General features: G+C 39.0%; 1 long non-coding RNA gene across 1 annotated transcript; it reads right to left on the bottom strand.

Moving 5' to 3' along the window:
- On the bottom strand, positions 1-7,703 carry LOC122657806. The gene is made up of 3 exons (XR_006332364.1): positions 7,694-7,703; positions 1,548-1,554; positions 1-341 (listed from the first exon to the last, which is right to left on the bottom strand). It is a non-coding gene; the product is annotated as an uncharacterized LOC122657806 (long non-coding RNA).
- Positions 7,704-10,642: the final 2,939 nt, after the last annotated feature.

The raw sequence follows: 10,642 nt of genomic DNA, 5'->3' as shown, positions 1-10,642 counted from the left end.
CAAATGATAATGCTGAAGACTACGGCGAACAGGACTTGAAAGAGCATTCGAGAAAACTGAATTGTTTCCTTGACTATCAGACTGCCCCGAACATGGACCCTGCCCAACAGTTGCTGGCCCAAAAGAACCAGAAGAAACTTGGATGCCATTTATGACATGCGTTGTGGGCAAGGAATGTTGATTTTGGGAATGCAATCTGGGGGACATTGGGGGTTCCTCTCCACCATAGTCAAGCTCATTCTAGAGGTAAGCTAGTATATCAGTCGTCATCACTCTCGATCCTTCCTCTTGTTGTCTCAAGATCCATTGGTAAAGTTTATCCAGGGCATGGCATTCTATGGCTTGGAAGACGAGCTTCTATTGATTCATAGCCTGGGTGTAAAGCTGCGATAGCGAATTCACAGCACTGCAGAAAGTGGTGTACATCGTTTGATCGACCTCATCCAGACGAGTCGCATCAAACTTCCTTAATTTTCTTCGCCATTAAAAACTTTCCTATTCAATTCTCTCCCTGCCCTTTTGATGACGATGATGAAAATCGCTCACTCGAACCCTAGAAAACCTAGGGAAAGGGAGAATTTGATTATACCTAAATGGCCTGAACTGCAACAATACATACTGTTCTTTATTGTGAGTAATCAGTTGTTGATTTAACAGGAGAATATATTTGATAAATGTTTACTTCTTATCCTAAAAATTTAAGAACAAAGAGAATCGAAGATATGAATTTCCAGCGCAGTTGTAGAGAGGAGGTGAATAGAGACAAGAGAGATGAATAGAGGAGAGAGAGAACATTGAGAATGAACAGTAAGACGATTTTGGGGAAAAGCAAAAAGTAAAGGGCGGGGGGAAGTTTCGTACACGATTTATACGACCGTGTACCAAACCTTTTCCCTTACCAATAATATTAAAATTTTCCATAACAAAGTACACAAATAAATTATTAAATTTGTAATAAACTAGAATGGATTAGATTAATCTTGCATGAGGTCACATCTAGGAATAAAGATTGCAATAACAATGGTTAACCAACATTTGTTATAAAGTACAAGTTGTCAAAGTTGGTGCATGTGGTACAACTCATAGTAAATCATTTTTACCTTTCTAATCAAATGTCATCCACTTCCATCAACCGCCATCCATAGTCCATATATAACATTTCCAGCTGTTATTTTAAGTAAATTCATGAAGTACCAAAAAAAAATTTCAAGTGAGTTTAAGGGATTGCTCAAACTCTAAGGAGCATATGTCAAGTTTTATGTATTTGCTTACAAACAAGAAAATGAAACCGTTTGTAACAATAATAACGACAAGCAATACCCAGAGAATAAGAACAATGAAAAGAGGGGGTTTGGAAGATTCAATGATGATGATAATTATAATGTGTCTATTTCAAAGAAAAAAATAAAGGGAAAAATGTCCCCACCACGTTAGAGTGCAATTTTTCTCTCATATGAATTTATTATTTTATTTCACTATTCTAAAAATATGGATTCCATGAGAATGATATTTTTGTCAACAATCATTGGTGTGATGTGCAGATTCACCCTTACACTGGCAATGCAGGGAACCCTCTCTGATATTGTTTGTATAAAATAAAATATTATATCATTTTAAAAAATACTTGACAAATTAATTAAAATAGATATCTTGAAAAGTAAATGATAATTTGAAATGCTCAGCGATATACAATAATCTATTTCAAACAATAATAAAATGATAAATTATGTAAATAATTCATAATAAAATATTTATTTTAGTAATATATATAGCTTGTTATTACTATTTAATGGGAAAATGTTTTTGGAACCTAGGGCAGATTGGCATAGAATACACTATCCCCTTGTCTCTCTATATTTCTATTCTTCATATGAAATGACCTCTTTGCTCCCTATATAGGAAACCATTTTGTCGCTCTTCATTGGTGCACAGTCCTTCTGTCATTGGCTCAGAAAAGCCTCTCTCTTATTTTGTGTACATATTTTTTGATATTTCTTTATTTTTTGTGGGTAGTATTGAGCGTTAGGTATTTAGTGGTATAATAGGAGAAGTGGATAAAGCTTATCTCACTTGAGCTAGAAAGCAAGGGACCCTCACAAAGAAAGAGGATGATGGCAGAACCGTGTTTGTATTAAGTTGTGAAAGAGAATAGATTATTAGATGTTTCTTTTGGTTGAAAAAGGCAAGTTCAGCTCCATTCAGACAAAAGCGTCACCTTCCATGCATCATCAGCGGTAATGTTGTCTGGTGCCATTCATTCAAAGCTCGTCTCATGGCTAGGGGTTTTAACCATCAAGAGTCAAGGGCCCAATTACACCTGGCTTGACCCACGACTGGACTCTTGGCCTGGGACCACTGGCGGTACTGGAAATTTTCTTAACAAAGGAATTGCAAGCCCCACACGCGTGCGTGCTGGGTTGAGTGGGTTCATACGTACAGTGTAGCCTCATACCGATCCGTGGGCTGTCATCACCGTGCATTTTATGGACAGTGGTCCTAGTCCTACACAAGGACATGTTACATCTCTGCTCGAGTGGTGTGGAAATCCAATTTCTTCCAATCGTAAACCTATTAAAACCTGAGGTTGGCTTAAGTTCTCGTACGCCTCTAGGCGTACAAATGGAATCCAATAGAGGGAATGAATTTCATCCATGCACTTTTGCGTACGAAAATGGTTATCGTATGAGAACTTGAGCTGGACTCTCATAAACCCTAAAAGTAGGAGTGTCAAAAATCAAACCGACTCGGTTGGATCGATCAAAAACTGACTGAAAAACATAAGCAAACCCATTTTCTTATCGGTCGTGTTTGGTTTAGGGTTTTTAAGTAACATCATGGATCCAAAACCGACTAGACGGACCCAAAACTGAAAAAGCAACTGAAACGAAAAAAAGAAATGTAGTTTGTTTGTTTTTTTAACTTTATTTTCTCTTTGGGAAGTAGTTTTCTGTCCCAGAGTATGGCTTAAGCCAGCACTTCCATGTAAGAGAGAAGAGAGAGAGATACATGGAAGTGTTGGCATAGGCCACACTCCCAAAGAGTTCTTTTTTCCTTCTCTTTTTTTAATGGAAAAAGAACGTTGTTTGGTCACGTGGTTCCTACGGGTTGTGCCTAGACACAAAAGTACATGAATTTACCATACCACCCCTTGTGGAATAAAAATACCCATCCATGTTGATATTCATGCATACGCTCTCATTAGCCCTTGTGCTGGTGCATGGGCTACATGAACAAGTAGCGAACTCTTGCCTTTTTTATATATCAAAAACACAACCAAACCGATAAAAGACCAATATGAAAATCTGATAAAAACTCGAAATTGATCAAACCGAAATCGAAACCAACTGAAACCGAATATCACCTTAGGAGTTTGGCTTTGGTTTGAACCAATGTATAAATCGATCGAAAGTGGACCGGATCGATCGTTTGGCACCCCTATGTGAAAGAGAATCTAGGCAGACAAACAAAAAACGTGTAAATGCTAAAAGCCTCAAAGCCACTGATAAGTGTATTCACAAAAGTACCCTCTTAACAAGGGGACCCTGTAAAGCATGTGGGATTGAATCATATTGAGGCAGAACTGGCAGAAGAGGATGTCCTGACTCCTGAGTCTCCTTGTAGTACTATTGTCCTTCTTGTCTTCTCTAAAATTCATAAGAGGTATTTTAAAGTTCATAGCTAGGGGTGTTAATCTGTCATTCATGAATGGAATGTTTGGATCGGAATTTTCAATTTCAATGCTTTTGGTAGAGGATAATGATCATGTATTATTAATTATACCATAGTTTATAAAATTGATGGGAGAAGATTTTCTGAACAAACATCATAAGGGAAGTGCACCAATGAGATGCGATAAAACAGTATCATACATTGAAGGCAATAATGTCATTTCATGCAAGGAGGAAAGAGACAGACATCCCATTTCTCACCATCTAATAAATTGATTTTTTTAATTTAAGGATTGAAAAAAAAAAAGAATGCTACCGGGTCGCATGGCTCCTACGCCTAGACACAAGACTACAAGATTACTCAAAAGTATTGCCTTGCCTCCTTCGAAATAAAAAAGTCACATCTATGTTGTTGCCCTTGTATGCACTCTCATTAGTCCCCATGCTGATGTAGACACTACACGACCAGACAACGATCTCTCTAACTTACAGATTATACGGGAAATATCATTCTAATGTTATTTTGACATAAGAGGTCCATGTAGTCCATGCGGATTATTATTATTTTTCCTATTAATTCATTGGAACCAGAGATGGGTTATTAAATTTTCAAGATCACCTTCAGTGCACAAATTTGATAGAATAGGAGTGTGGTATGCAACATAGATCATGTACAGCGCGTTGCCCTGTGCTGTGCAGACACAAGGCCACGTGCAATGATCGCCTTACCCCCGCTTGGGCAAGGCGTTTAGGCAAGGGTAATACGATCAATGCGTGCCGCTTTGTGTCTGCGCAGCATGATAAGATGGGCAGCCCGCGCTATAGAAGATCTAGATCCGTGTGATATGCAATGTCACCAATCTCATCAGTCTTTCAAAAAATTGGAATCTTTTACCGAAAAAAAAGAAAGAATTGGAATCCGATCGATGGAACCGGCATGACTAATCCCGCTCGATTCTGGACTTTTTGAAATGGCCGATTCTAGGGTGTTTTTGGATCGATTTCGACCGATTTCAAATCACATGATCTGATCCGGAATTGTCAGGACCGATTCGACCCCGATTTCGAATTTAAAATCATTGAATGGGCGCGCATTGGCTTGACCGGCGAGATTTCGAGTTGCGGAGTCGATGATTCCAGCACAGTGTCAACGTCCAATGGGAAGTTGCTCACATTTCGCTTGGCCGAAAAACCGTGAATAAACTGGTAAGAGTTTTCTCATATCTCAATGACACAGTGAAAGAGAAACCGGAGAATTAGGGTTTCAACTATCCAAGGCTATTTGTTTTGCATTTGCCATTGTTGATTTTGAATGTAGCCGTCGCCTATAAATGAAATATCGGAAATGGAAGGGATGGTAAGGGTTAAAAAGAGCAGGGAAAGAGGGTGGATGCTATCAAAGTTTCCAGCTACTGGTAGAGGAATCCAAACCATTACGCCCTGCCGGAAAATATGCGAGTTCGGTAGTTTGATTTGATTTTGGAATGAATGAGAACAAAAGGTGGTATCGAGCTAACATCAATACCGCCGAGCTGCCGCAGAAGATTATGTGTGTCATACACAGGAGAGTGTGTGGGGTCGTGGTTTGTGAAGCTTCTCCTTTCTAGGGGCTACAAAGTCCATGAAACCGTTAGAGAGTCAGGTGAGTTAGGTGACTTTCTTGTCTCTTAGATTTCACCCACCCGCTGGTACTTCCCCTTTTCTGGCCCCTCCCGGTCTTGACCAACCTTGAGGATCAACTAGTGACTATTTACGCTTGGTTTCTTTATTTGCTAATCTATTTGATGAAATTATTATGCTTGTTTTTTTTCCTGGTTACTTGGCTGTGTTGGAATTGGTGTGTCCATCAAACCTAGTTTAATCGATAATTATAATTAATCTACACGATGTTATCAGGGATTGGTTGACCTTAGCATAATACCTAAATTCGTTCACAACTAGGGATGAAATTGGGCCTTCTATTCATATGATTGTCGCACTATGCGTTCTCAGGAAAGGCGATTTCAAACACAGATGTGAGTATACATATCTATGTATATTAAACTGGATCACATGAAAATCTTGAATGAATTAGTGTTAGTTAATGTTGTATTTATAAAGTTTTTAAAATGAATTTAAGATTCAAAACTCCTCTTGTGTTGTTTTGTTTTCATTCCTCACGACTGCATGCATTTTTTGCATGGTTTAGTATAATGCAACAGTAAACTCTTTTCGGGTGTTTTGAATGGGTGTGGTCAAGGGATTAAGGGAATCTGACCTAACTGGTCGTATGATTATCTTTTCGGGTTTTGAAGGAATTCATCGATCACACAACACCCCAGATGCACTTTTCTACTTCATCCATCCTATTTTAATTCTTTGTGAAACATCATCAACTATATCACCTTCTCTATTTATGATTAAGCTCAAATACCTAAAATAATCACTTTGTGGAATCTCCCTTTCATTAACATCTCTACCATTGTAGGATGTGATGGAATATTTCATGTTGCAAGCCCAGCCCCATTGGGAACAATACTAAATCTTGAGGTAAGGATAGCTCTCCTTAGGCTATTTAGATGTGATTACGTCAAGGTTCTAAAACTCGGGTTTCGACCAACCAAAAACCGAGATATAGTCGAAACCTGTGATTTTTTCCCAGCCAACTCGAGTTGTTGGTTTCGAGGCCTGAAAATGTTTTTTTTTATCTGATTTTTCGTATACAACCTATTTTTTGACATTCTAAACACAATGCATGAACTATTTTTCACCTAAAAAAAAAAAACTCAAAATGGTACTTGTGGTTTTTTACCCAAGTTTACTAGTGTACACACAGTGTACTGAGAATCATAGTTGTTAAGACAGACACTTATTTATGTCAAACATCATCCAGTAAATGATTTCATTTACTTAAGATATCATTCATAAATAAGCAAATACTCTTTATTTGAATCCAATAAAAATAGTTAGAAAAATTAAATTCCAAAAGGATAAAAAGTCAACCCCCTAGTTCAAGAACAAAAACTAGATTTTCAGCAGTAGGTGAAATTTTCAACTTTCTAATGCTGGGGTTTTTCTCAAATCTAAAAATTCCATAAATCTTAATATGGTAAAAAATTGCTAAAAACCAAGTAAAATATTCATTTGTTTTGATGTCTAAAAAATTATTTTCATTCAGAGCCATTTTGACAGCATTTGCATACACCAAATTAATTTTGACCGGAACATAACTCCTTTAATATAGAGCAGATTTAACCGGAACATAATTCCTTCAACAAATCCAAGATTGCTTAAATCTGATTTATATTGAAGGAGTTATGTTTCGGTCAAAGTTAATTTGGTGTGCGCGAATGCTGTCAAAATGGCTCTGAATGAAAATAATTTTAAGTAAATGAAATAAAAAATCATTTACTTAAATGATATTAGGCATAAATAACTGTCTATCCTAGTTTCTAGGTTTCCTCAAGTTTTGATGGGCATGAATGTCGAAACTTGTGAAACATTGGTTGTTTCGGTCGAAACTCGTTGATACCAGTGACCTTTTTTAACTCCACCCACATCTTGTCAAGAAACCGAGATATCTTGGTGGTTTCGACAGGTTTCGATCGAGTTCTCTTTCCATGGATTACGTACATTACCTGGTTCGTGGATGTTTTAGTAGGTGTGGTGGTGGGGCTTATTGTTGGGATTGGTGGCTTTTATTTAGACTAGTTGATGGATTGGTTGAATAGTCTATTTGTGTTGTCCATTAGAATGGAAGGTGAATGGTCTTCAAGCAAGGTTTTAGACCTCCGTTTTGCCCCCGGTTTCGCCAGGCCACGAAACCGAGTTCTGCTGAGATCTCAGAGTTGGTGTATTTTTTCCCGTCTTGACTCGGTGGTGGGTTTCTGTGGCCATATGGCCAAGATGGGTCCTGGAACTTGACATCCACCCTATTTTAGGCCTTACAAACATAATGAAAACATTAGTTTTTACAAATTCAAACCCAAAATGGTACTTTGATTTCGGACCCTAGGTTGGTAGTCTATGGTGTACGTGAGCTCTACCCTAGGCTATTCCACACAATATTTAGAACACATATAATTAAAGTAGAAGTGTAAAACAACTTAATTAAGTGTTAGGAATTAAAAACATCAAACCATAAACCATAAACCATTTAAGCATTAGGCATCATATTCATAATCATACATGGTGATGGTTTGACGGTATGTTAATTGTTGTTAGAAACTTAGAAAGAGATAGAGATTACACAGATACAAGTGTTAGTGTGTAACAAGTACTACCATGTAAGAGTAGCTAGTATTGAAATGAGTGTCGGGCCAGATCATCAAAACGACCATGTTGTTGTTGTTGTCGAATCAAGCTCTGTTCTAATTGAATCACAAATGCTGGCCATAACATATTATGCTGTTCTTGAGATGCAATGCAGCTCCCTCTCTTGATGTTGAAGCTTCAATCTTGAATCTACAAGTTTTAATCTTCAGTTGAGGTGAGATTAGCAAAAAAAAAAGCACCAAAACCGTCACTTCCAAGTGCTTTTCCTTCACAGTAGACCAAGAGAGGCGAGATTTCGAGTTAAGGTCGAAATCTCTCCGAAAGGGTGCCTTTTTTATAGTTTGGTTTGGTCGAGATCGAGATATACCACGAGATCTCGGCGAGATACCAAGATCTCGACCGAAATCTTGCACAAATTCTGTATCGCCTACCATCTTGCTTTGAGACTTCACGAGACCGAGATATTTTTGAGATCTCGGTGAGATCTTGCCGAGATCTTGTACTATGTCTTCAAGTAAGTGGAAGAGTAGAGTCTTCAATAAGGTTGCGTCTTTCAAGAGTGTGGAAGTGGTTGGTGGTTGAAGTCATTAAGCAAGGTGGAGTTTTCCAAGAGAAACTTTGGAAGAAGTGTGTTATGGGTTTTATCTAAGGAGAGAGAAAGCAACAAAGTAGAGGAGACTGTAGAGAATAGAGAAGAGAGAAAAGAAGAAAAAGAGTGTAAGAAGCCAAGGGTGTAGAGATACCAAGAGAGGGAGAGAGAGTGATGTAGATCCTGGCCAGAAGAAGAAGTAGAAGAACCAGACCCAGCTGGCCCATCGAACCAGGTCCTTTTTGGGCCAGAACTGGACCAGCTCGAGCCAGCTCAGCAGGGCCTCTAGAAGCTGCCCAAAGATGCTCCACTATTCTGGCGGCCTTTTCCCTTGACCAGTCAACTAGGATTGCTGCACCTTAGTTTCTTATTTCATGATTGCAGCCTTTAGTAGTTACTAAATTTACTAGTTTCTAATTCTGTTCCTTGCATGTTGGTTGAACTATAAAGCCTAGTTTCTATTTTTTGAAGTTGCTATTTCTTTTAGAAGCTACTATTTCTTAAGTTTCTAATTATGTAAGCTGACGTATTCCATTAAATAGGCAGTCCCTCTTGTAATAGAAACAGTGAAAATTAATGAAAGAATTTTGAGGCATTATTGCACTCAGTTATGAGAGTAAATCCTTGTTTCAACAGCTGGGACAGCTATGGGTGAGAGACCCAGGTTGAGAAAGCCTGGGTCTGCAACAACTGCTGCTGCTACTAATCTTTTCTTCTATCTTCTTCTCCCTTCTCCTCTTTTCTTACCCTGCTCAAGTACTGCTGCTGCTACTAATCTTCTCTTACCTTGCAATCAACCCCTTTTGTATTGCTGCTATTGTGTGATCAATACAAGTACTGTGAAGTGTGAAGACTCTTTGAAGGCTTGAATCAATCCACCATCAATTGGAAGTGCTGTTGCCATCGATTGAAGACTGCTGTTGCTCCCCTGCAATTCAACTTGTTGCTGCAACTTCTGAGTTTGATATCTTCACTTCCACTGGTTAGAACAGGCTAACACTTGGAGGGGTTTCTCACTGGCCCTGGGCCTCTACTCGATCCTAATTCCAGCTCAGTGACTCAGTCTGCTCGTTGGTTTGGTCTGTAGAGCCTAAGTTTCTATTGTAATGTCACCCTCATATCTCTCAACTCAGCCATCGACCAGAGTTTGGTTGCATTCCACTGGCTGGTTTGATTTTTACACTCTCATACTCTCTAATTTCATGACCTGTTGGATACTTGTGTTCTGACCATTCGAATCTACCCTAGTTTGGAGACTTGGTTCAGCCTATCAAGGCCTGTACTTGATCCCTATTACAGCCCCTGTTCTTGGCTGTAAACTCTGAGTTCTAGTTGAACCCTAAAGCCTAATTACGGCCCTAGTGTGCATCCTGCTGTTGGGGTTATTTCCTGGTTGTTTGCTTGACTATTGTGGGTTATTTGGGACTAGATTACTCGTAATCTGGTCTTACATTAGAGAGAGGGAGAGAAAGAGAGTGAGTGACCAAGTAAGAAAAGGGAAGAGAGAAAGGGTGTACAAAGGACTTGGGTTTCGGAAACAAATTGCAAGGATGGTACTGTTTTACTTCTTTTGTTCTTAGTGGAAGATTGAATCACTTCGTGGATGTGGACGGTATTGCCGAACCACGTAAATTTTTTGTCTTTTGTGTGTATGCTTGTTTTTCTTTTCTGTTCTCGTTGATCGTGCACATGCGCTCTTGTAGTGCTTAAGAATACATAAGGTCTTCACATCGGAAACAAGAAGTTGTTCCCCCTCCCCCCAACAAATGGCGTCATCAGCCGAAGAACCTCCAATGATGGACGATGGGAGTGACTATGGTGTGAGGACGGGAGACCTTCTGCATCCAGCCATGGACGATGAGGAGATGGCAGAGATCAGATCCATTGGAGAGAAGCATCAGATAGAATGGAACGATACTATGAATTTGATAACATTGGCTTGGTGGTTTAAGTTCCTCAATACCATGGAGATCAGCCCAGACCCGGGGAGCAAACAAGATGATGGGTTTCAGAATCCCTTCGATGAGGTCTTGGAGTTTCTATCTTGGTTGAATGCAAACGCAAGTGAGAGATGCTTCTTGCAACAGAATTTGGAGTATTTACAAGATCCTGCCTTGCCCTGGTATGAATT

This window comes from Telopea speciosissima, chromosome 4 (genome assembly GCF_018873765.1).
Source record: "Telopea speciosissima isolate NSW1024214 ecotype Mountain lineage chromosome 4, Tspe_v1, whole genome shotgun sequence".
Taxonomy (NCBI): Eukaryota; Viridiplantae; Streptophyta; class Magnoliopsida; order Proteales; family Proteaceae; genus Telopea; species Telopea speciosissima.
The sequence above is the reverse complement of the archived record's forward strand: the minus strand, read 5'-3'. Positions and strand labels throughout refer to the sequence as shown.